This window comes from Anser cygnoides, chromosome 4 (assembly GCF_040182565.1).
Source record: "Anser cygnoides isolate HZ-2024a breed goose chromosome 4, Taihu_goose_T2T_genome, whole genome shotgun sequence".
Classification (NCBI taxonomy): domain Eukaryota; kingdom Metazoa; phylum Chordata; class Aves; order Anseriformes; family Anatidae; genus Anser; species Anser cygnoides.
This window is the reverse complement of record NC_089876.1, coordinates 33,463,115-33,488,196: the sequence shown is the minus strand read 5'-3', so window position 1 is coordinate 33,488,196 and position 25,082 is coordinate 33,463,115. Positions and strand designations below refer to the sequence as shown.

The window sequence follows — 25,082 nt, the reverse complement described above, 5'->3', positions numbered from 1 at the left end:
TTTGTATCATTTACCACAGGCAGGAAATAATAGCAAGCTTATTGGGCTTGAAGATACTTCCCATTGGTACACACTTCAACTGGGGTATAGCTGTTAATATGTCTGTGATATAATTCCTCACGAGTAAAAGTTAGCCAAAGATCCTACTTACTCAAAGCAAAATAAGAGTTAGGGCAAATGTCCTGGGATCTGTAAAATCTACTGTTTCTAAAATTAATCTCCTTTGCTCTATGAAAAAGGCTATGAGGATTATACACCTGGGAAGTTGCAAACACTATATTATAGTTAGTTAAAATGGACTAGATTCTTTCCTTCTGCAAAATACTGAAGTCAATGGTTACAAAAGTAGCGTTTTTGGCCTGCAGCTTCTGATGGGTGACTGGAATAGCAGATCTAAAGGAAACTTAATGCAGAATTACTATGGCATATAATTTTGGAATAGGCAAAGAAAAAGCCTTAGGAAACTCTACAGTAAAATGATATGCTTGTAACTTTGAAATACTGGAACTTCCTGACATAGTCTGACCTATTTCTATTAGTAGGTTTGCAACCATTTGGGCATTTCAGTTGCAGAGTCAGAGTCTACAAATTGGTACATTGTGCTACCCACCCACACAAGCATCCCCTAAATACAAATCAGTGACAAGTGTTAACATTGTGCTGAGACTCTTCCTGATCTGTGCAAACCAAAAGCAACTCATAAGATAAGGACAAACAAAAGTACTGCTGAATGGTGCGCACTCTTTCTTCCTTTCTCCTGCTCAAGCCATGACACTTTCTTGTGCACCCCTGTTGAAGTCTTGAACATGATGTCAATACTGATATCATGATAAAAATACACACACACACACATATATGGTTTGTATGTTATTGTAGTGCCTCATCACTACCCCCAAGAATGAAGGCTCTATTCAGTGAAAAACTACAGATAAAGTGTGCTTGACCTACAGCAACAATGACAGAGCCCTAAACATTTGCAGTCAGGCAGGATAGAAAGGTTACCAAACTGAAAAATTTGATGGAGATGGTCAGGAGGACTGCAAAACAAGAAAAACATGATTTGTGAGAAAGCAGAAAAGTAGAAAGAAAGCTCAGCTTGCCCTTATCTGATTCAAATTACATTTACAAGTGAGAATGCTTTCTACTAACAGAAAATAAGGATCTGCACTGAGTGTTTTACACAAAACTGGAGGATAATTGGTTATTTAAGACAGAAATAAAATAAGTGCATGAAGCACTTTGCAGAAGCTCGTACAATCCACTGGAACACTTTTGGCTTACTGAACACTTTGAAACAGAAACTGAACGTTTCAGCAGAAGTTCAAGAGTCCTTGAAATTGGCTTTTGTTCGTCACCCATAGATTATCTACTCTAATGACCCCTCCTTCCTTTCTGCACTCTCTTCTTTTATTATTATTCATGATTTGTCAGCAGCCAAGAAATTCCTCTGGGTTCCAGTGATGAAGTGCTTCATTTGGACTAATTGTTTCATTTACTTTAAAAGAACAAAGAAATATGTCAAAGCACATTTATTCATTTGAGGCCACTTTTAAATCTTAAATGTTAAATATGTTGCCAGTCCTTACAATTTTTGGAAATGAAAATCAAAGATTTAACTTTCAAAAATATTGTAAGCCAAACACCAGCACACATTGTAGATATTATGCAGAGATGGTGAAGAGAGCATCAAAGTTCTGGTGTTTGTGCCACTACATATTTTACCTTAAGATCACTAATTTTCCCAGACTGCCTTGGCACATCTCAGATATGACACCACTAAATTAAGGCTCTTCATCCTCTGCTCCCCAGACACACAAACAACATTCAACACTCTGGCTGAAATGTCTGCTGAAAGTGTGGTAGAAGGAAACGGCAGGAGAGAAGGAAATAGAATAAACTAGTACAGGAGAAATATAACATCAAGACAGTAGAAAACAGGCAGGAATTTGGGTATGGAAATAGAAACAGAGTACTATGTGGAAATATTAGTAGTAGAAGGGGAGAAGAAACAGCCATAAATTAGGCATAGTTTTTCATAGGACTTTAGGTCTGAGAATAGATAACATGGATGGGTAATTTTGCCCAATCATCCAGCTATGCATGCTTTTGTGCTAAGCCTTAGCTGGTATATATTGGCTAAATAAATGGGAAAGTAAGTTTCATACCTAACTTCAGTGAAACTGCATCTCTTACGTTTCAACTGAATTTGGTTCTTGTTTCTTCTTTTTTTGGTACAGATTTTGGAACCTCTCCCATCCTGGGTGAAAGGAAACACAGATTGAAATGGTTTCCAGAAAAACAAACAAAAAAACAACAAACACTAAAAATGAATTAAACATTAAGAGATACATTTGACAGGGGCTATAGATACAAAACAGGCTAATACCAGAGTAGGCACTCAGGTATTCATTCCAAAACTGTGGTTCAGGTATGTGAAAGCCCAGTCAACCACCTACCACTAGTCCAGTGGAAAACATTAAACTCTATGTTCAACAGCCTCGTGATGGGTTGTAAGAAAGCGGTTCAGGTTACTCATGCTCAGTTTGTCTAAAAAAAAAAAAAAAAAAAAAAAGATAGTGAAAAATAGTATTTTGAAGTGTGTTTTACCTTTTGCAGTACCTGGACTGCTATCCATTTAAACTGTTCTCCAGTCCCACTTCCCAGCACCTTTGTGCTTAACGGGTTAAAACTCCACTAACAGGAGAAAGTAATGTACCATTTTACTCTGAATTTTTGTGGCATTACTTCTTTATCATAGTATTAGTACTCAATAATAAGGTTAACAGCCCTTTGAACTCAACCGTTCGCATGTTTCTGCATACTATACAGTTGTTAAGGGAATGCAGACTAAACCTCTATGTTGTATGCTCTTTAATCTGAATTTCTTGCCTCACTGGCTGCAAGCCAGCTGTGATCCTAATCTTTGATATATTATAGGGTTTTGTGCAAGATTTAAAGTAGTTAGTGTGATGCTAGAGCAGATTACCCCTTGGAGAAGTAGAATAAATAAATTAAAAAAGACTTAATTTTCACAGTTCAGAACCGTGGCATGCACCCTGATACCACACACAGATGAAACTTAATGGCTCTTATTTATTCTTGTCCTTTACGGACAAACCAATTAATGTTATTGTGTGAGGTGTGCTCTACTTGTCCATTGTGCCCACTCTACTGAAAAGAAACAGTTCCCATCATTTTGATGTACCACCCCAGCATGATCTCTAGTACATCATATCTTCAGATGATGTGTGCAATGGAGTCTGTGGCAGCAGCTAAATCAGTACTTAGTTCACTGATGTGAGACGCCAAATTGAAAGAGATTGACTTAGTGTCTTGGGCATTCTCCTAGCCATAAAATGTGACATACTGTGCCCATTTAAAGTATTGCTGTCTAGAAGAGTGACAAGGTTAGCAGGAAGATGTATCATTGAATCATTGCTATCAGCCATTGTGCAATAAAACCTGTGTTCAAATAATGATGCCAGCATACAGAATATTTAAACCAATATGTTTTCAGTTGGAGCAACTTACCGTGTTTCTGCTTTCAATGGTAATGGTCTTTGGTGTTTCCTGGGAGACTTTTTTCAAGGACATGATCAAATGGAAATAAGTTTGCACATTTTTCCACAGCTACAACTGAAAATAAAGCAGCTCAGTTGTTTGGAGATGCAGCTGGCAATATTCACAGTCACTTAAGTGGTTGTATACTCTGAAAGTCAACTGTGAAGTTATCAGGAATGTGGCTACTTTTTCCCCTGCACAGTATTTACCAACTTTAACATTTATCCTTTGTCATCTGTCAACCTAATAATTAAAAAACAGGAGAAGGCACTTCAACTTTAATTTAAACTACACAGACTATTGCTCAAGTCACGGTAAAGAATAGAATTGTTCATTTGACATTTGTCTTTATATAAAAGAGAAAACAAATAGTACCATGAAGTTGGCACCAGTTGTATAAATGTTGCTGTTCAGCCTGAGGCCAAACAGTCTGTAGTTTTTGACCTGATACTTGAACAAACCTGAGGAAAAGCTCTCATACAAGCAGTTCTGGCCTTTCCTGGGAAGTCACAGTGAACTATACAGTCTGTATAAAGACTTGAGCTCCAGCTCATACTGTGAGGAGCAAGGAGGATTTTGACACCATAAGATAAATGGAATAGAGCCATCCTGCTCTCTCAAGTAACCATAAGATGATCCTGGTTAATTTGCCTGTGTTAGCCACCTTCAGATGGCTAATGGGAGGTGAGATGAGTTCCATATAAGAACAGCCCTTTCTCACTTCTTCCATGATCAACTTAAAATTTAATTCACCTCCCCAGCCTGTTCCAAATGTAGTGATGCATAGGAAGCTAATAGTTGAATTTGAATGTTATCCATTTCAAGCTTATAGTTAATATAAGAAATGCACTAAATTAAAAATCATCCTGATTTGCTAATGTATCATTTTCTGTAAAACCTGTTTATGTTTTAAAAGGGTTATATGTATTAATTCTGAGGTCTAATATTAGACAATTACTTTTATGGGTTAAGAAACAAACAGCTGGTCTTGATGATGGCAGGACTGAAATGAACTTTGAATACACATGTATAAAATCATCTCTCCAGCAGCAACCCAGCACCTTCGTTGATTCTGAGCTGGCTGGCCAGTCTGAAGATTTATCCATAGGACAGAAGAGGAAAGATTATTGCATACATAAGTCATGCTCTTCCCCCAGAGTATGTCCCATAATGACTACTTATTGCAGAGTGAGTTCTGTGCAGACAGATCCCATAGCACCACATTTTCAAAACTGTGTTTGCTTCAAGTCTATGGCTGAAGTCCAGTACAGCAGTTCAAGACCACATTTACAAGCATCTGATAGGCATTGCATTCACCATGGCAATCTAGGGGAATGAATGCTACTTCCTCCAACAAGCCATCATCTTTGTAATCTTAATCACCTCTTCCTTCCTTCCTTCCTTCCTTCCTTCCTTCCTTCCATTCCATATTCTCAAAGACAAGGAAATATTGAACTTTTCACGTTCTTTCACTTCTCTAGCTTCATAATTTCTAACAGTTTGCTATCATGAGGTTTACTCAAGACAGCCCACTAAGATCAACAACCTTTTTCTGACAGAGCAGAACCAAGAAAGAAACCAGGAAAGAGCCGAAGTCTTTCTTGGTAAGACTTGCTTGTCCCATCTCAAAGCTTTGCTGAGCACAAAGGTTTTTCCTTCTGTTTACAGAAGGAAATTCATGTTAATCTAAGAGTTTCAAACATAATTTTAGGTAATCGGGCATATTAAAGGGGACAGCTTTTGTGCAACTTTTGCTCAAAGTCCATAGGTTTTGTTTCCTTTCTAACTTTGGACTCTATTCCTGACTCTTTCAGTTTCTGTCTTTCTAGGCAAGTAACTAGTTTCCCCTTCACTGCAATTCATCATTGGTTTCCCTTTTTTTTTTTTTTTTCCTTTTTTTTTTTATGAGCCTGACTATTTGTGGTGGAGTCTTCTAATTTGATTCCACATTGTGGCTTGCTCCCAGGAATATTTGCAATGCTTGGACCATTCTGCCTTCTTTACCTTAGTTATCCTATTCCTCAAATGGGACAAATATATTAACACCAGAAATTCCATTGTAGGTGAGAGGGTAACCTTCTCCTTGGTGACACTGCCTGTCCTGTCCAGTTTTACATTTGTTATAAACTACTTACAGAAACTGGGGACATCATTCTCCCCGTAAAATCATAAAACATTTATTGAAGTAAGGTCAACTTGAGCAAACAAAATTATATATACAAGGGGAACAAAATAAAAGCTATCAGCAGGGCACAGGTTTATTTTATGCAGATGTAGTTTGTGTTCTATGGGACCCAGCAATACTCAAGTTTCCAATAACTTCTTTTTTTTTGCTTGACCAATTTTCTTTATTACTTATAGGTCCCTGAAGAATTCAGAGCTGTTATTACAAACATATACATTACAGAAGGAACACAGCCTGACATGCATAACTTTTTAATAAGGTTTTCATCAGCTGCTCTTACTGACATTTTTTCATTTCTTTTACACCCTGCTTTTAATGTCTCAGTCTTCATTTGATCCTGTAAAATAAAAGTGGAATATTACCACAGAATGTGTTCATGGCTGAATATAAAAATAATCACACAATGTACTTGAAGCATGAAAGCTCTCTAGGCAATTTCCGTTCCTGTTTGCGTATGTAGTCTATGCATCCGGATTGAAAAAGTTATCCTCTTTTCCTATATCAGATTAAAACTCCCAAAAAAGCATTCTCAAAGCTTAGATTCAGAATAGGAAATAATCCATAAAAGTCTTTAAATCCAAAAAAAAAAAGAAGTCTTTAAATCAAACATTCAAAAGTAAGCACACACATTTGTGCAAAGAATTTTGTGAAATCTTTCAAGACCTGCACTTGCAAAACTGTACACCACAAGTTGGTGTTCAAAACTCAGTCTATATCAGAGGATGTATGCCAAAATAAAGAATCCTTTTTATCAATGAGAAGTGATTGTAATGATCTAAAATTTAATTATCTGAAGTAACAATATACGCAAAAATATGAAGCAGTTCTTAGTTGTACCACAGATGTTAATACAGTGACTGTCTGTTTGTTGCTAATTCAGGTCCATCAGGACTGCAGGGAAGTTTATTCTGGCAACAGCTCTTATTAGCATCAAAGAAGCATATTTTAGGTTTGACTACTTTTAATAAAGTGTGATTTATACCCGAAATGGATTTGTTTGCCATGATCCAAACATTTGGAGACAAGTAAATATATATATACACATACAAAATATATGTTAATTTTCTCAGCTCAGGTGTCAATATTGGTGACAGAAACAATGGGATGCATCTAATGTCCCTGTCGACCAACCTTTCTTAGCAGAAAAACTGCTGAAAGAAATTTTAGTATGTTATTTCTAGACATTTTCGTCTTTGGTGTGTTCCCTCTTCAACATGAGATGCATTGTAATAAAAAGGAGAGAAAGAAAGTGAAGCTTCAGAGAGTTAAGCTTCACATTCTGTGGTCAAAGATGAAATATAAGCTTGCTATGGGATTGCATCAGTAAGCAAATACACATCTACTGACTTCAGTGGATTTCTGTCAATGATCACTCTTACTAACCCTCACTTTTCCTTATTTTATCACTTAGGTCTGATACATAGGTTTGGCTTTGTCCCATCTGTGCTCTGCACTCAGCAGTTATGATGGATGAGGGATTCATATTCAAGAGCCATTCATTTGCATTTGCTGCAATATACTGGGCAAATCCATTTTAATTTTTCCATCCCCATAAATACCAGCAGGCACCATGAAATCTGACCTGCAGTAGCTCACATTTGATACCCACTGCTGACGCACTGCTCACAGCACTGCCAGAAGAGAGTTATATTGAAGTGCTCTGGACAGCTTTACCAACTGAAAATGTCAGTGCCAGTACAACTCAAAACAATCTCAAAACCTGACTGTTAATACAATAAATCTGAAAATGTATGCAAAAACAACACAGAATAAAGAAAAGCTGTGAAGAGCAGGGGAGAAGCTGGGGTAAAGAAAAGAAGCTACAAAATATGGAGTTGGTAGTTCTGAAATAATGCAGGATGCTTAGGATTTATAATGGTGAGGGAACACATCCAGAATTAGTCAAATAAATGATTCCCAACTGTTCTATACCCTGCAACCTGGCAAGTAAACCTGCAGTCTACAGATATCCCTCTTAACATCTGGTAGTGTGATGATTCTGAGCATGTGCTTGTCCATTCACATTCACAAAGACAGGAGATTGCCCATCCTGCTTTGTTCGCTAAAGAAAAATTCAAATACTCTTCAAAGACTCTTGGGGGTGTGTTCACATCACTACAATACTTCACCAAAATTACAGCTTTACATTCCTCTTGACTCTGGCTGTACTGTATGAAACATCCACAGGGCAAAGGAGGAGGGTGATGAAATACAAACTAAATTATCTGAAAATTCAGAAGTGTTACGTTTCTCCATGTGCTTCCCCTCCACCCCAATCTTGCTTCCCCTCTAATTTAAACTCCCTGTCTTCCTGATCTTTCCCTAACAGTGGCATTATAGTACTGATAATATAAAGATGACAACAGAGAGTAAAGTCCGAAGGGACTGCTCATTTCCCATCATCTTCAATTCTGCCGGTAGCATAACTGGCCATCACAGCCTGGGCAGGATACTTGTGAGTATCTGAGATGACTGTAGCCACCTGCTCATGACTCCCATCCCTTGTGGTGATAATGGCAGCTCTAAGCTTTCCTCTTTAGTTCAAGTAAAAACAGTTTCGATACCTGAAATCAGCTAAATCATATTGATATGCTGAGAGTCACACAGAAGTACCTCAGAAGAGCTATTAGGCAACTTGTGACTGAACCTTTGTCTCCAAGAAGGTTTTGTACTGGTAATGGAGACCTATAACCTCTACCCCCCAGTTTGATCTCCAGAGAGTTTTTGTCTTCCCTATTTTAACATTTAAGGAGGTCAGCATAAGTCTTCCCAACGATTTCAGTGATCTCGAGCAGAAGGCTCCAGCCCTGCATCTGGAAAGTACTTTCTGTCCTCTTGGGCTAAATAGAATTTATTAGCTTTGCAGTATTACATATTAATATATATCACTATGTCTGAGAGCCTCATAAACTACCTGGTGGACATATTATGTTCATTAAATGGGGTACTAAGACGTGTGTACATTAGCCAAATGCAGAATTTAACAAAAATTGATATATAAAAGAGTGTAAACTAAAGAGGAATAAAGGAATGTTAGTTATCATGCCATAACAAAATGTTCTCACACCTACACATATCCCTGGAGAATTGTTACCTCATGCCCTGAGTGGTGGATGTCTACAAAGAGTGGGTTTTGTTGTCTGAGGTAACTCACCTGGAATTAGTTAATACTAAGTGAAGCCAATATACTAAATACTAAATGAATATAATGCTAAATGAAGCCAAGGAATGCTATCATTTTAAAGAGCTCAGTGATACAGTAAATTGATGTCGGATTTACAGTATTGACATCATATTTAATTTAAGTGTCTACATTTATTTATTCTGATGGTTTTCTGATTTACATGTAAAAAAAGTTGCTGAGGAGTTATGATTAAAGTCTAGAACATCTCTACACTGCTATTAAAACCTTTTTTTTACTCGTCTAATCTGAAAGCTAAAATGACTGTTCTCTATTGATCTGCCTCTACCTCTGGTTAAACAAATACATATATCGTCAAAATTATATTCTATAATATGTAAAAGGGCACACCACATAAAGAAATAACTAAAATGACACAAAATTAAATGGGAAAACAGAAGATTCTTATAGCCTACAAGAGTATTCTTATTGGATATTAAACACCTTTTCATGACATATTTATTCCATCTTTAGTTTACAGTCCTTATGAGGGACTGCTTCTTGTGGTACCTGAAGGCAGCAAATTCTGTAAAAATCTGTATGCAATACATTTACTTAATAACCTATTGAAACCCAAATAAATATTTCAATTCAAGGTGCATTGGATCAGTCATATATGCAAACTACCATTTGTAAATAAATATCAATAATCAATAATATATCTTTAGCAATACAGTATAATGGGCTCCCTGAAATTCATGATTCCTCTCAACCTAGACTGAGATTCAAAGTTTTCAGTGGCAGCTGCATTTTCTCTCATCAGAAAGAGATTATTCCCTGAACTTGCTTAGGATTCATGCACCAAAGGCAAACATCTAGCAGTCCCTTGGAAATTTTACATTACTATGCAGTTATGAAATCGTCTTTTCTACAATACCAACGGGACTTAACATCTTTAATAGCTTTCTTCTCCAGTAGCCCCAAAGAGGAAAATGCCCAGGAATTAGCGATAAGCACTGTTCACACTCACTAATCCTAATATTCCATTATTAGGATACCTGAATACATCTTAAGGAAGGCTTCAAAAGCATGTGCCAAAGAAAGCACTTAATTTCCACCTTTACTTGTACACATTATTCACATGACTGAATGCAAAGAACAGGAAGGTACCAATGAAAAATTAGTAAGCAAGTAAATCACTAACTACTTACATGTGCAATCAGTTAGTTTATAGTAACTATGATGCAAATTTAACCATGGCAATCAGCTCTCCACCTTTACAAATGTATTCTCACACAAGTTTTCAAATCCCTGTATGTATGACCTCAAGAGCCTCTGACGCTCCTAAGCTATTTTATTAGATAGTCAGAATTTTCAGATCTTTTTCTGCTCAAAATAAAACAACAAAATTAAACTCAAACATGATGGTTTTTGTTGTTGTTGTTGTTTTAATCAAGAACAGCAGAGCAAAAAGCCAGTAAAAGAATAACATTATTGCTTAAATACTAGAGCACTACTTCTTTTTCCATTACTTTTCTGTTTGTTTGATTGTTCTTTAAAGAAGCTTCTGCCAGTGTAAAATAAAATCCAGTCTGGGGTGGAATGAGAAGCTACCTACTACAGAACAACTAAGAGGCCTCCATGAGACCTCCATGAGACATGTCAGGGTTTATCAGCTGGTGATCGTGGAGGCCAGTGATGCTGATGGAATGTGAGTGCAGGCCCCACCACCCTGACCACAAGGCCTTTCCAGACCTCGTCCCAGATGGAAACAAAAACCAGTTGTGACCATCAGAAACCTGATTAATTGGGAATGACATTCTGGGCCTAGTGCTGGTGACCCAATGACTGGGAATTGCCCTGGAGGTTTAAAGTCTCATGTCCTTCCCAGAGCAGCAGTCAGACATATAACAAAACTGCCTAGTTAAATTACATTAGCCAACTACTGTTTACAAATTTCAGGATCACACACGGTCTGCCCATTGTTTGGCACAGATAAACACAATCAGCCCTGGCATTTGAAGCTGCTGACAGATTGCCAGCCACTGGTGCAGATGGTGGCAGCACAAGAGCGCTAATTACCGATGACATTAATGATGAGGTAACCTGTCTCTCTTCAGCTAATAAACAGACGGAATGTGTTTCCTATTATTATTATTTTTTTTCAGATAACAAATTGTTTAGCTTTAATGGTAGAGAGCAACAAAACCAAATTATCTGTTCTTTGGAGAAATTTGTTTTCTGCTAATTGCTCTAAACAATCAATAAAAGAATTACAACTGGCATTATCCCACTGGGAACAGAAGCAAAGAAGTCAAAGTCAATTAGCTTTCTATAGTATGATGCACTCAGATGGAAAGAATCATTACAACAGAGTGTAAAAGTCAAACTATAAAGTATGCAGTTCCATGAACAAAGCAGACTTAGGAAATCGAGACAGGCTGCTTTTACATACCTGTCAATTCTTCATATACCACAGCAGCCTCCAGTTTTTTTTAGATGCTTCTAGAAAAAGGGAAAAAGCCACATAATATGACTTCCTTGGATCTTAGAAGTCCTGGTGTCTCAGGAGAGCACTAAGGCTATAAGTCTTCAGAGGTCATGACCAAAAAATCTCTCAGCTATAGAACAACAAGAACTACTAACTAGCTCAGTTTTCTGTCAATGTTCCATGAAAGCAAATACGATAAATACAGCAAAACTGAGGACTCCACAGTGGCCAGTGAAATGCAACACAAATGTTGAAAATAATTGCCATAGTTGACTTCCCAGCCTTTTCCATATTATTTCCATTCTCAATCTGTGTATAGAAGTGGGGGGCAGGAATAAAACAGGGCAACTGTTCAATGCTTACATATGATCGACTCTAAATACTTATTAACAGCCATGCTTCAAGTGAGAAGATCACCACTGGGACTGGCTATCTGGTATCTGGTTCCTGCCTTGTGCAAGAACCAGATACCAGATGCACAACAGTGTGCTGAATGACTGTAGCATCTCACCTGTAAGAGGCGGGACCTCAAGTTCTTGCTGAGACTCTGAAAACCTTGAGAAGTGGGATTCCTGTGTTCTGCAGGGCTGTGGCTCCTGGCCTTGTTGAGCAGTGCCTCTCACCACAGCCCACAACCTGTCCAGGAGGAAGCAGCCCCTCACACACTAGCAAGATATCACAAAGCTGTGATATCCTGCTTCAAAACTGAGTAGAGATGTATATTTCTGCATATATCCCTATTTCCCCCACTGTGTGATTATAATACAACAAAGCAAAACAAAAGAAAAATATATTAACTGGCCATAGGGGTTGAATACTTTAATCAGTAGCAATTAGAAAAAAGCAGCAGCCATGTAGTAATGACAAAGGAGTAGCCATCTCCATCGAAAAAAAAAAATCAAGCACATGAGTGTCCTGGTTCCAGTTAGGACAGAGTTAATTTTCCTCCTAGTAGCTGGTAGGGTGCTATGTTTTGGATTAGGATGAGAAGAGCGCTGATAACATGCTGATGTTTTAATTGTTGCAGAGCAGTGTTTACACCAGGCCAAGGACTTTTCGGCTTCTCGCTCTGTCCTGCCAGCGAGCAGGCTAGGGGTGCAGCAGGAGCTGGGAGGGGACGGACCCAGGACAGCTGACCCAAACTGGCCAAAGGGGTATTCCATACCATCTGGGGTCATGCTAAACAATGGCTGCGGGAGCTGGAGCTGGAGCGGCAATATATAGGGGTGGCTGGCCGGGGTGGGGGGCCAGCTGCTCGGTGATAGGCTGGGCATCGGTCATAAGTGATATTCTGCTAGAATAACTTCTCATTGTTGCATTATCTGATTTTGCGTAATTACACAGAGCATTGTTTTCAGAATTACATTTATATTTAAATATAATTCATGAATTATTTCTTGGTTCCAGTACATTCAATTAAGAAAATGACATTTCAACACACTTTGTGTGGAACACAACTCACTTTGTATGTTGAAAGAGTCAAATTCACATTATTTCATGTTAATTCCTTGCACCCTGCAGTTTGTCATCAGTGAAAAGCTTAGTAGCATATAGTGTGCCCTTGAAAACTGAAATCATTGAGCGTTACATGAACTCTTGATTGATTTAACTTATCTTTTGGGCTGAGTTCCTGACTCTTCTAGTAAGGAGTGGCTAAAAAGCCAAAATGCTTTTGCACAGGCTACTTGAATGACAGTGCTTATTTCCCTGAGATTACTCCATTAGGACATTTTCCTGCACAGGTTTATTTTTCTACAGTAATGCCTCTAATTTTATACTGGGTAAAAATTGCTGGCCACCCAAGGTCTTAAATGCATTCATCAATGTTTTCAGCGATGATGTAATGTTGTATTTGAAAACACATTATCTCCTCACTTTCTACTTTATGCTGTTGCACACAAAGGAGTCAATTGACTTTTTCATGTACATACAATTGCAAAGGCATCCAAAACTTTTGTTAAAGGCCACCTACTTTTTCCACGAGTTATCAGAAACAACACAGGCAGCCTATTTAGGAGCGAATAACAATGAATGGCTGTTCTAGCCTGGGAAAGGTTTACATATATCCTCATAGCTCTCTTTATTCAGAGCTTGTAAATAACAACAGAATACAAGCCCTACAGCCACTAATTTAGCACCACATTGTGACTGTTTCTTTCCATTTGCCTCAAGCAAAGTCAAGTTTTAGTGACCTTTTTTTGGCCAATATAGATGGAACTTGTTCACGTGACCTGGGCACTGTTCTGTACAAAGTGTTAAATATCTTGTACAAAGCAAATGGTACAGACTGTTGACCAAGAAATTCCTACGACTGGGCTTAAGATAGGTTGTTGGTGCATTGCTGAATAAATGAAGTCTTGGACTAAATTTTGTTGAAAAGGAAAAGAAACATTTTTGTGTAGTTTTGTTGCAAAACATTCCTAATTCAGGGGCTATTCTTCTGTTAAACACAAAAAAGAAAGTTTTAAGGAATGAAACAAATGATTGTTTTTATCAGTTTTCCTCCTGACTTCTTGTGAAATGAAGACAACATCCCTCTATTGCTATATGTAATAATATTTAGTTATCACCTGTAACTTACTATATTTTCCTGTGGGAAAAAGAACGTGGTGGTTAGAAAAGATACTTGATACAGAATGAAACACTCTCACATAGACTCTGTTTACAAAGCCATTTATGAAATTTAAAAAATTGCTGTGAATGTCTTGCTTACTTTTCAAGCAAACAGAGATGTTTTCTTCCTGTGCTAACGCAAGACAGATTTCCACAGAACTTCAGATGAGTGCTAACATTTGTTCTTTACAACATATCCCTCTACAGATGAGACTGAATTCTGCCCTCCTTCTCATTTTGGCAACTACTGCATAAGTAACAGTTGCATAGTGCAATTCTGAGTCACAAGTTTGACTTATCATCTGCAGACTGTTGGGTTGGTTCCCCCCCCCCCCCCCCCCCCCCAATGCTGGAATCCTCATACTTTATCAGATACAAAGGGTGGGTATCTAACAAAATCTAAGTCGGCTCTTACCATGCAACTTTTGTTTTCCCTTCACACACATAAAGCAATCCTGAAGTGTTTATACAGACAAAAGGAAATCTTTTATCATACTCTTTGCTCATCTGGGTCACCTGAAATGCAAAGTGCAAAATTAAATTCCTACAAATAGTAAAACAGTTCATTCCTCTTTCTGCACTCTGCTACACTTCACCATGCACACAATGCGGTAATTGCTTTTGCTTGACTTGTTCAAACAGCTATGTTCATGATGTGACAGCTAGGGCACTAATATATTTATGCCCTTTGTAATCGGCCAGCACTGCTTGTAATTAGGTGCAAAGTTAATTAAGTGCAATACATCTAATAACTGCCTGCCAGTAATTGTAAAGTTTGATTTAGCACATGAACTGTCAAGGTGTCAGAATGGTGTATTAAAAAATAAGTTGCTAACAGAAAAACAATCCTGCCACAAGCCAGAGGAAAGCACTGTGACTGTAAGTCAGTTGAGAAAAGGAAGAGGTACTCAGTACTTCCTACTTCCGATGCTGGGAAATGACCCCACCTGCATGGTGAGAAGTTGTATCTTGCTTTGTTGAACTCCAAATTAAAATATATTTTTACCTACCGGCTCATGTCTTCTCCTATAGATAACCATTCTCTTTAAGAGATATGCATATGTTGTGGAAATTTTTAAAGCCTATTAATGTCACTAAGACAACAGAATTACTTTTAATAAAATTGACGCACAATTAATATGAAAATAACTTAGAATGGTGTTGGCATTTCATGCTTAGGGTCCTGGTTGTGGAAAAACAACTTTTCTTCTATTGAGTGTAAGAGAACAGTACTCATATCCCAAATACCTATAAGTAATAACAGCTTATAAATTATGCTTTAGCTGTTTGTGTTTTAATTAATTTCACTGTTTCAATTCTTTGCCTGAGAAAAAAACATGTCTTTCATGATTTTAGTCATTACAGGATGTCCTTTCTCCATATGACCATTTCAAATTACTTATTCTTGGTTTCAACTATTTATTTGTGCTTTTATTTCTCTCTGCATTTTTTCTGGAAAATCAGTTTCTTTCTCATGAATTGATCATCATTTCTCCATAAGCACAGTGTGTTTTCCAGATCCACATTCTTCTCTCTTAAAAGCAATTTTGGTAACCTCAGATGTTTCTGTCACCTCCATCTCTGTATGGCATGAACTGTGAAATGTTCTCTGCATGCTAGGCAATCTGGGCCGGTTAGAGCCAAAGCATAGCTGGTCAGTAGAAAAAAATAAAGAGCAAAAAAATAGCACATAGTTCTATGCATAGAAATATATAGAACAATTTAGAACTAGCTGCACAGCAGTTTAGAAGTTACAGTGAGTGCACATGAGTTATACAGCAGCACAAAATATATGCCTAATTCAATAATACTTTGGTTATTAGCACACTTATAGATGTATGAAGATCAGAAACTTATACCTTTGAGATACCAAGAGGGAAAGTATGGACAATGCTCTGAAACTTTTTTAGGCTAGCAGGTCCAAATGGAATGGATGGAAGTTGTACACAAATAGGGTAGCCCATAAACCTTGAGAAATAATGTTAACTTCAACGACAGCATTACTCCTTCAAAAGCAATCCCCAGTAAAGCTTTCTTTCTAAAACACTTCACAAAAATCAATGTCAGATAAGCTAATCTTTGTGGTTAGTTATTATGAACTGATATTTGATCGGGGAAATTATGCTCTAGATTGACATGAAATTAATAATGCTTGTTGTGTGGTGCCCAATGACAAAGGTAAATGCTAATAGCTCTGAAATCCTAATGATTGCCAAAGTACTCTTCCGAGCTTTGATTAGTGCTTGTGTTGTGCAATTATGCTTTTCTATAATTACTGTGAATTACCATCATGATATTATTATTCTCATATTTTCTATTCCTCTGAAATCGTCAAAATTTCCTGCAGCTAAAAATGGATTTCATTTGCATTACCACAAGCTTTGATTGTTTAATGAAAAATAATTCCATGCAGACCCTCATGTTAAATTGTCCATTTAAAATTTTCCTGTTATCTAGATTATGTTGAAGTGCTCCTTCTTTCATTTATCATTTGCCTTTATTATCACAGTCACAGTCCTCGTTTTATGCTAGATTCTGGAGAGAAGAAAACAATGAAAGACATTTTTATCCATATCCTTGTCTTTTGCCTAGAAGCGTTTCTCTGCATGTTCTTCGTTAAAGTTCCTTCTTTGGAAAGCTTAAAAATGCACCACTTTCTAGCAAAACGTGGCAGCTTTCTAAAAAAATTACTTTCTTTGGTTGTAGGAGGGTCTGTGGAAGTCTACCATCGACTCATCTAAAGCTTAGAACCATGCCCTAAGCCATAGAGATGACCAAGGTCCATGAAATGATCTTGTCTGTGCCTGATGGCTGCTGGATATTTCCCTCTCAATAAACACACACAGTCGGGCAGTGCATGTTTCTTGAGAACATCCATTTCCCTGCTATGGGCACGCAGCTACATCTGTGTCAGTACTAAACTGTTTTTGGCAACTGTGGGTATCTTTGTGGTTTTCATTGCTGTAGTGGCTTTAAACTTCACAAGCCTAAAATGACAATCATTTATCAAAATGAGCTTCAGTGCAATTTGCTCAATTTGAAGCAAATCTCAGGACTGATTTTCAAAGTGTTCGTACTCCCTGTGAGCAGTATTGATTGTTTTCATTATTCAGATGGCTATTTAACTGCCTTGGGAAAACAAACAAACAAGAGACCATTTCACCTTCAGAAATTCAAAAGTAAATAAACAAAAAAGCCTTTTTTTTTGCATGTTTCACAATGATTTTTGTTTATGTACCGGGAAAAATTAGACCCAATTTTAAATATTGATTTTGTAATCTTACTTTTTCCCATCTGTAAACACTTACTGACTTTTTTTCTCCTTTCTCAGTAATTTTACAGAACATCTCCTGATGTCTTATGAAGCAATGGTGGTTTTGAGCACTCCCCAAAGCCTGCTACGTGGCAGCTAGCAAAACATGATTGCAACTATGTTGGGGGGAAATACTCAAACCACGTACTCACCTTTGCTGTAATGAAAATGTAGCTTAAGCCATACTCAAGACTAATCTTCATAAAACATTTTCAGAGCAGAAAGGAAAAAATGATTGAGTTCAGTAGATTTGTGGGGACGGTATGAACTTTGAAACGCATACAGTGTACAAGAAACAGCAAAATCCATCCAAAAGCCAAGCTTCAAAAATCAGAGAAAATATGGGTTTGTAAGAGTATGCAGCAGTCTCTTTTAGAGGTGTTGAGTTAAATAAGTGTAACAAAACACCAAACAGACATGACCTTCAAAATCAAAAAGTATTCAAGTATTCCACAACCTAAAGAAGAGGTCATCTGATATTTGGAATATTTCTTCCTAAAATACATCACTTCCTCCTGAAGTGTGTGTATGTTTAAAAAGATAGATAAAAGAAGATAAAGAAACAGAATCTATTCTTCAAAGCTTACTGAAATTCAAGTAACTTTTTCTTTGTTTAAGTAGAAAGTTTTCATATTTCTATTGCAACAAAAATGGAAAAATATTGTGAGCTTTGCACAGTTTTGACAGCCTTGATGCCTGATTGTTGTGTTACTCAGTCTACCTGAAGTTCACCACAGTTTTGCTGCCTGTACTTTAAAAGCCTTCACTGCAGTATTTTTACTGAAATAGTAATTCAGTAATTTTTGAAACACCTAATGCTTACCTTGTGATGTATTCACAAATGCTGGACTAGAGCAAGAATATAGTCTAGATAACTCTAAATTGATATTATGTATTTAGCTACATACACAAAGAATATTATTTTGTTCCTTTCCCTCTCTTATTTCTTACTATTGTTTTTCAACTGGTTCTATTTTCACCTCATATATGCATCTGATTTTTCTCTCACATACACACAAATCTCCTATGCAAAGTGTTAATATAACACGTGTGGTCACAATTTCACACTTATAATACTCAAATAGGTTTGAAGTTAGTCAGAATAAGTTTGACCATGCCCATATGTATACCTGAGGAGATAAAAGACTGGATCAGATGAAGGAAAACAATCAACAAAAAAAAAAAAGTGTGTATACATATATATATGAGTGTGTGTATATATATATATCTTTTAAATATTTTGTTTTTCATTTTCATCATGGATAATAACAAATGGAGATACTTTACCTATAATTTTATTGTGATGTGGGGAAAATGAAGCCCACATTGAACGTCTGTAGATTGCATCCTTTGAAGCAGTTAAGATTTTATAATGATAGCTAAAGAATTGGGTTTTGAAGCAGCAATGCACACTTGTGAAACCACAACTTTGTGAAACTTTGTCACAGCTGTGACTGTGTTCTCTTTGCTTCCTGGATGAATCATGGTTCTGCTGGGCTGTATACATGTCCTGATGAAATGAGCACATGCTACATGGCCATCTTTAACACTGTCTTAAATATTGGTTCTGTACCACCTAGCCCAATTAGGGCTGCCAAGGGAATGAACATGGCAGTGACACCGACAGTAGGATTAGCATCATACACATCTTCATCCCAGTCTGCTTTATGTCAGTTCTACTTGAAGTCACACCATATAAGACGGGCTCTTATTTTTAGGTACCCAAACCAACACTACATAAACAAACAAGAAGGAACAAACGAGCAGAAACATCAGGCTTTGACCTTGCCAGTGAGCCAACCTTCTCTGACTGGAACCAGTATAAATGTAAAATATTAGAGAAGATCCCACCCGTACTTCATGGAAACTTCTGCTCTACCACCCACATGGTCACTGCCCAGTCTTAGCCCTCATATGGGAGGTCAGCACAGATCCTGCTCGTTACAGAATTTTTCTTTCATACTACAGATCAGCTTCAAGAGCCTAGGAGAGGAGCTAATCCTACACACATGTGCCTCTGGTGAGATGGCAACTGTCCCTGGCTAAGGAATTAACACCCCTTTTCAAGTTATCCTCTTTCTTCTGAGCTTCCAACAAACAAATCAAATCCAGCATTTAGCAACTGCATGTTTCAAATCACCAAAAGCCCCTTCAGATCTTGAAGCTGTACACACTGTCTGCTAGAATATCCTCAGGCACTCTGTTACAATTGAATCGTAACTTGTGGCACCCTCGTTCTCATCCCATTGCACTGAGTTACCTCCACTGTCTACAGAGAGGACTCCACATACTTTCAGGCAGGCAGCTATGTGCTGGACAACAGCAGGAACATATTATTAAATATTTCTTTTATCTTCACTTACAATAGCCACAAGTTTAACCAATCTTGAAATATTTTCCATCAGAGTACTGCATCCACAAAGGTTCTAAGCCTTGGAGAGTAAACGGGGTTTTAGGTGATTATGGCTCCTCAGTCACTTTCATCTAGCCCCACCAATTTTATCCCAAAACCTTGAAAAAAATCCGCTGTCATATGCCACAGCATAAATGAAAGGTACACAATCATCTGTGTTGCTCTATTTCCTCCTGCTAGGCCTCGTGTTCTTCCTCTGAGATAATATAGTTTAGGCTGTTGACCTTTCACTACAGTTTAGATTTTGTTTGAGAGTGTTAAAAATATTTTAGCTCCTGAGTGGCTCTGTGACTGGAGAGACCGCAGCCAGTGAGCTGGGTGGTCCTTTCTACTGCAAGGCTTTTCTGGACGCTCAGGAACTGACTAGGCCAAACTGGCACTGAACTCAGTGTACTTGAGTAGTCACACTACTACATTATATATCACAGAATCACAGAATTGAAGTGGTTGGAAGGGACCTCGAGAGATCATTGAGTCCAACCCCCCTGCCAAAGCAGGTTCCTTAGAGCAGGCTGCCCAGGTAGGCATCCAGCCAAACCTTGAATATCTCCAGAAAAGGAGACTCCACAACCTCCCTGGGCAGCCTGTTCCAGTGCTCCGTCACTCTCACTGTGAAGAATTTCTTTTGCATGTTGGTGCAGAACTTCCTGTGTTCCATCTCGTGGCCATTACCCCTTGTCCTGTCCCCACAAACCACTGAGAAGAGGTTGGCCAAATCCCTCTGTCTCCCACACCTCAGGTATTTATAAACATTGATGAGATCCCCTCTCAGTCTTCTTTTCTCCAGGCTGAACAGACCCAGGTCTCTCAGCCTTTCCTCATAGGAAAGATGCTCCAGGCCCCGTATCATCTTTGTGGCCCTCCGCTGGACTCTTTCCAGGAGATCCCTGTCTTTTTTGTACCAGGGAGCCCAGAACTGGACACAGTACTCCCGGTGAGGCCTGACCAGGGCAGAGTAGAAGGGGAAGACCTACCTTGACCTGCTGGCCACACTCCTTTTAATGCACCCCAGGATCCCATTGGCCCTCTTGGCCACCAGGGCACACCACTGGCTCATGGTCAACCTGTCGTCCACCAGGACCCCCAGGTCCTTCTCCTCAGAGCTCCTCTCCAGCAGCTCACCCCCCAGCCTGTACTGATATGAACGATTGTTCTTCCCAGGTGCAGGACTTTACACTTGCTCTTATTAAACCGCATTTGGTTTCTTCCGGCCCATCTCTCCAGCCGGTCCAGGTCTCACTGAATGGCAGCACAGCCTTCTGGCGTGTCAGCCACTCCTCCCAGCTTCGTGTCATCGGCGTACTTGCTGAGGGCAGACACTATTCCCTTGTCAAGGTTGTCGACGAAGATGTTGAACAGGACTGGACCCAGCACTGACCCCTGGGGAACACCACTAGTCACAGGCCTCCAGCCAGACTCTGTGCCACCAATCACCACCCTCTGAGCTCGGCCAGTCAGCCAGTTCTCAACCCACCTTACTGTCCACTCATCTATCCCACATTTTGCAGCTTTGCTAGCAGGATGTCATGGGAGACAGTATCAAAAGTCTTGCTAAAATCAAGGTAGATGACACCCACTGCTCTCCCCCCATCTACCCAGCTGGCGATGCCATCATAGAAGGCAACGAGGTTGGTCAAGTACGACATGGTGAATCCATGCTGACTACTCCTCATAACCTTCTTCTCTTCCAATTGCTTGGAGGTGGCATCCAGAACAAGCTGTTCCAACACATTTCCAGGGACAGAGGTGAGGCTGACTGGCCTGCAGTTTCCCGGATCCTCTTTCTTGCCCTTCTTGAAGACCGGAGTGACATTGGCTATCCTCCAGTCTTCAGGCACCTCTCCTGTTCTCCAGGACCTTTCAAAGATGACAGAGAGCAGTTCGGCGATCACCTCTGCCAACTCCCTTAGCACACATGGATGCATCCCGTCAGGGCCAATGAATTTGTGTGCATTGATCCCACTCAGACGCTCCCGAACCACTCCCTCATCAACCAGGGGGGAGCTCTCCATTTCCCAGACCCTTTCTCCTCCCTCCAGGGTTCAGGAGTCCTGAAGGGGGAGTCCTTGAAGCAAAGACTGAAGCAAAGAAAGCATTCAGTATCTCTGCCTTCTCAGCGTCTCCCGTTACCAGGACACCCCCCTCGTTCAGCAAGGGACCCACATTATCCCTAGTCTTCCTTTTACTGTTTAAATACTTAAAAAAAAACTTCTTATTATCCTTTATCTCTTTTTCAAGCCTCATCTCTAGGCAGGCTTTATCCTTCATATTGCAACTTACGTGTAGTGTGGAGGGATTTCTCTCCTATACAAATTGGATGTTCTGTTGTAATGTAATGCTGGAATGCAATATATGCTTTACCTATATGCAGAAGGCCACATATTCTTACTTCCTGCTGAATGTTCCGCAAAAACTGGAAGACCAGCCTGAACACAAAGAAATCACATGGAGAGCTGTATCCAAATTCCTTCAGAGAGGGAAATGGTCTTAGACATTCATGTCCATCAGAATATGGATATTCTGGTTATAAATTCTTCTAAATCTTCCTGGTTATGGCTAGAGTAGCATCTCCAGGCTGCCTTGTGGCCAACCCAAGGGAGAAGTTCTGGTCCAGGAATGACTGCTTAGCTGAAGAACAGTCTTGGATTAATCACTTTCCTCCCCCTGTTACTATTTCTGTTTGCAAAGCACAGAGTCAATTAAGGATAGGAAGTCGTACATAAAAAGTCATTACTATTAAAGGATATTCCACTTCACTTTTCACACTCCACTGAACTGCAAAGGCTTAAAAATGCACTGCTGTGACACAGTCAAGACTGTGTCTTATTGGCCAAAGCTGCTTTTACCTGTCACCAACTAAGTCATCTTATGTAATTGTGATCAAACATAAAAATGTATTAATTTTTTCTAGGCCGCTACTTAAATGCCTGGAAGGATACATGAATTGTCTTAGTGAGTTAAGTGTCTGAATAGCAAGATAACAAATAACTTTGGTAGCTGTGTCCATGTCTCTAATTCTTACTTGAACATTCAGGGACGATCTGCAGTAATAAATACAGCTTCAAGTGATTTGGTCAAACAGCTGTGAAATCAGGAGAAAGCTCATGACCTATTTGAATACACCTTTTAGTGGGAGTCAGATATAAACAACATAAAATTGTGACTGAATCTGGACCACATTCAGGTTAGTATGTGATGACATCTTCTAGACAACCCATGTTACACAGAAGACGGCTGACCTAGTTCACTGCTGTCAGAATACTGCCTGAGTCGCCCATTTTGTTCGTCAGTTCCCAGGCTGAAATTTCAATCACAATGTATAATAAATTAGGCCAGTCATGTAATCGTATTTCAAACTAGATACCAAAAGACTGTCACCTGTTCTAGATAAAAATTGAACCACAGCCAGTAATCCATAAATCCCTTTGTCCCGTCCTGAAGGTAGTACCTAGAATAAAAACATAACAATATTTAGGATTCTGAAGTGATTGCTACTGCAGAGATGACAGATGAGATACCGCAGAGCAAACATCACCGGACTCGCAGCTACTGCACTGAAAGAATCCCTCCTAGCACAGCTGTGCTGCCAGGATGTGTGAACAGGACTGAAGATGTAGCATGTTTGGAAGCCTTTTCTTGTCCTGCCTTATGTTAATTCAGTCCAAATATTGGAAAGCAAAAGTTTGCAGCCTTACTGATATGAACCAAAGTTAAATAAATAAACAAATCATAATCACAAGCATGGCAGAAAGCCAACATGCTGAAGTGAATGCTATTGACCTAGCAAGCACACTGCAATCTCTCCATCTGGGAACAGCCTCTCAGGGCAGATGAATGCCTAAAATATTTACAGTCCCCCATGAAACAAGCACTGACCTTCTTATGTAGAAAACAAGCCTAGGTAGCTATTTGATCTTCCCTCGACTGGCTTAATAGTTTAAAAAATCCTTTTGGCTTAACTTAGCTATTAAACAGAATCAAACGAGTTGAAACTTGCTTTTAGCAAAGCAAATGGATGACTGTCATCTGGATGCAATGGCAGCAGGACAAGCTCAATGAGAACTGTTGCACCGACACTGCTGCATCCAAACCTGCCTTCTGGCTGGAATCTTCAGTCTAATACAGAGCAAGCTAGAAGGCTGAATGAACTGTGTACGTTGTCTGGAGACAGAAGCAAATAAATATCAAAGGAAATTCCAAAATTAGACCAGTATGAAAGACAACGCTAAGGATGATGAGCAGAATATTCAGAATAGTAGAATATATTTGTAGAAATGTTCCTAATTAGAGTCAGTTAGCAATAATCCGAGAGGATATCTCAGAAAGGTTACTCATTTTCCCTGAAAGCAGTATTTCTCACAAGGGTGTATTTATTTCTTCCGGAAGAGCTGGCCCTGTCTGCAGGCTTAGGAATGCCATTTCAGGGACTTTCAGCTGGAGATTTCATCCAGAGGACCCCAGATGTCCCAAATGTAAAGTCAAGCCAGGAGCTAGCAGGCAGGTAAATTTAAAATATCTGTCCTGAGACCCTGATTCATCTGGAGATATCAGCAGGATGAGCAAAAGGAAGGCAACTCCAGAACCCACAGGGACCAGCAGCTGTTGAGAAGACTTGGGGACAAGGTTAGATAAAGAAATACCACATTTAAATGTTTTCTATATGTAATATTGTGGGATTCCTGGGAAAAGCAGACTTTCTGAATTACCAGTTCTTTTCCCCTTACATTCAAAAACTACCAAATTAGTTGAAGAGCTTACTTTAGAAATCCATAGCGATAGGTGACGCAACTTTGACTACTGCTATTGCTTGTTTGCACTTCTCACCTTAGCCTTGCAGAGCATGCTACACTCCTGTTCTCAAATCTCCTGTTTTCTTATATTGAAATTTTTATCTTTCCTGTTCTTTCATAACCCTCACATATTTTTTTCATAAAGCACTATTCCAAATCACACAATCTCTCCAAATCTCAGGAAACAGAATATTCCATCATTTAGAAAGTTTAATAGTTACCATGTTGTTGAGTGAAATGTAAACATCAAATATAAAGACCTCAGATTTTTTTCCCTAATTAGGGGAGTTTCGGTCTCTACCTCAGTAAACAGAACTGCCTTTCCTTTTCTAAGGAAGAGAAAGTTTTTAACAAAGCAGGAGAACATTGCATAAATGTTGCATAAATGTTAGAAATAACAAATATTACCAGTATTACAAGAATACAGTAAGATGTTCAAAGCTAGAAAAGCTTAGGGAGCGTTATCTCTCTGCGATGTTTTGTTTCACAGTCAATTTCAGTTTTTATAATTTCTATCTCCTTCTGTTTCCAGCAGCATTGGTCTCCCATGCAACATTTGGAGAGATTAGGTAAAGCAGATCCAGTACACCAACAC

General features: G+C 38.9%; 1 long non-coding RNA gene across 4 annotated transcripts in view; it reads right to left on the bottom strand.

Annotated features, from left to right (window-relative positions):
- LOC106038624 (uncharacterized) overlaps positions 1 to 24,268 on the bottom strand; it is a 30,539-nt gene extending 6,271 nt beyond the window's left edge. For 2 of the 4 annotated variants that reach the window (XR_007167324.2, XR_010831068.1), the window contains exons 1-6: positions 23,076 to 24,268; positions 14,387 to 14,487; positions 11,323 to 11,372; positions 3,532 to 6,083; positions 2,457 to 2,547; positions 2,166 to 2,257 (exon numbers count right to left, since the gene is read on the bottom strand). This is a non-coding gene — a long non-coding RNA (uncharacterized lncRNA). The remainder of the gene's footprint in view (positions 1 to 2,165; positions 2,258 to 2,456; positions 2,548 to 3,531; positions 6,084 to 11,322; positions 11,373 to 14,386; positions 14,488 to 23,075) is intronic. The other 2 variants (XR_007167327.2, XR_010831069.1) reach the window with 2 other exon arrangements.
- Between the last annotated feature and the right edge of the window lie 814 nt (positions 24,269 to 25,082).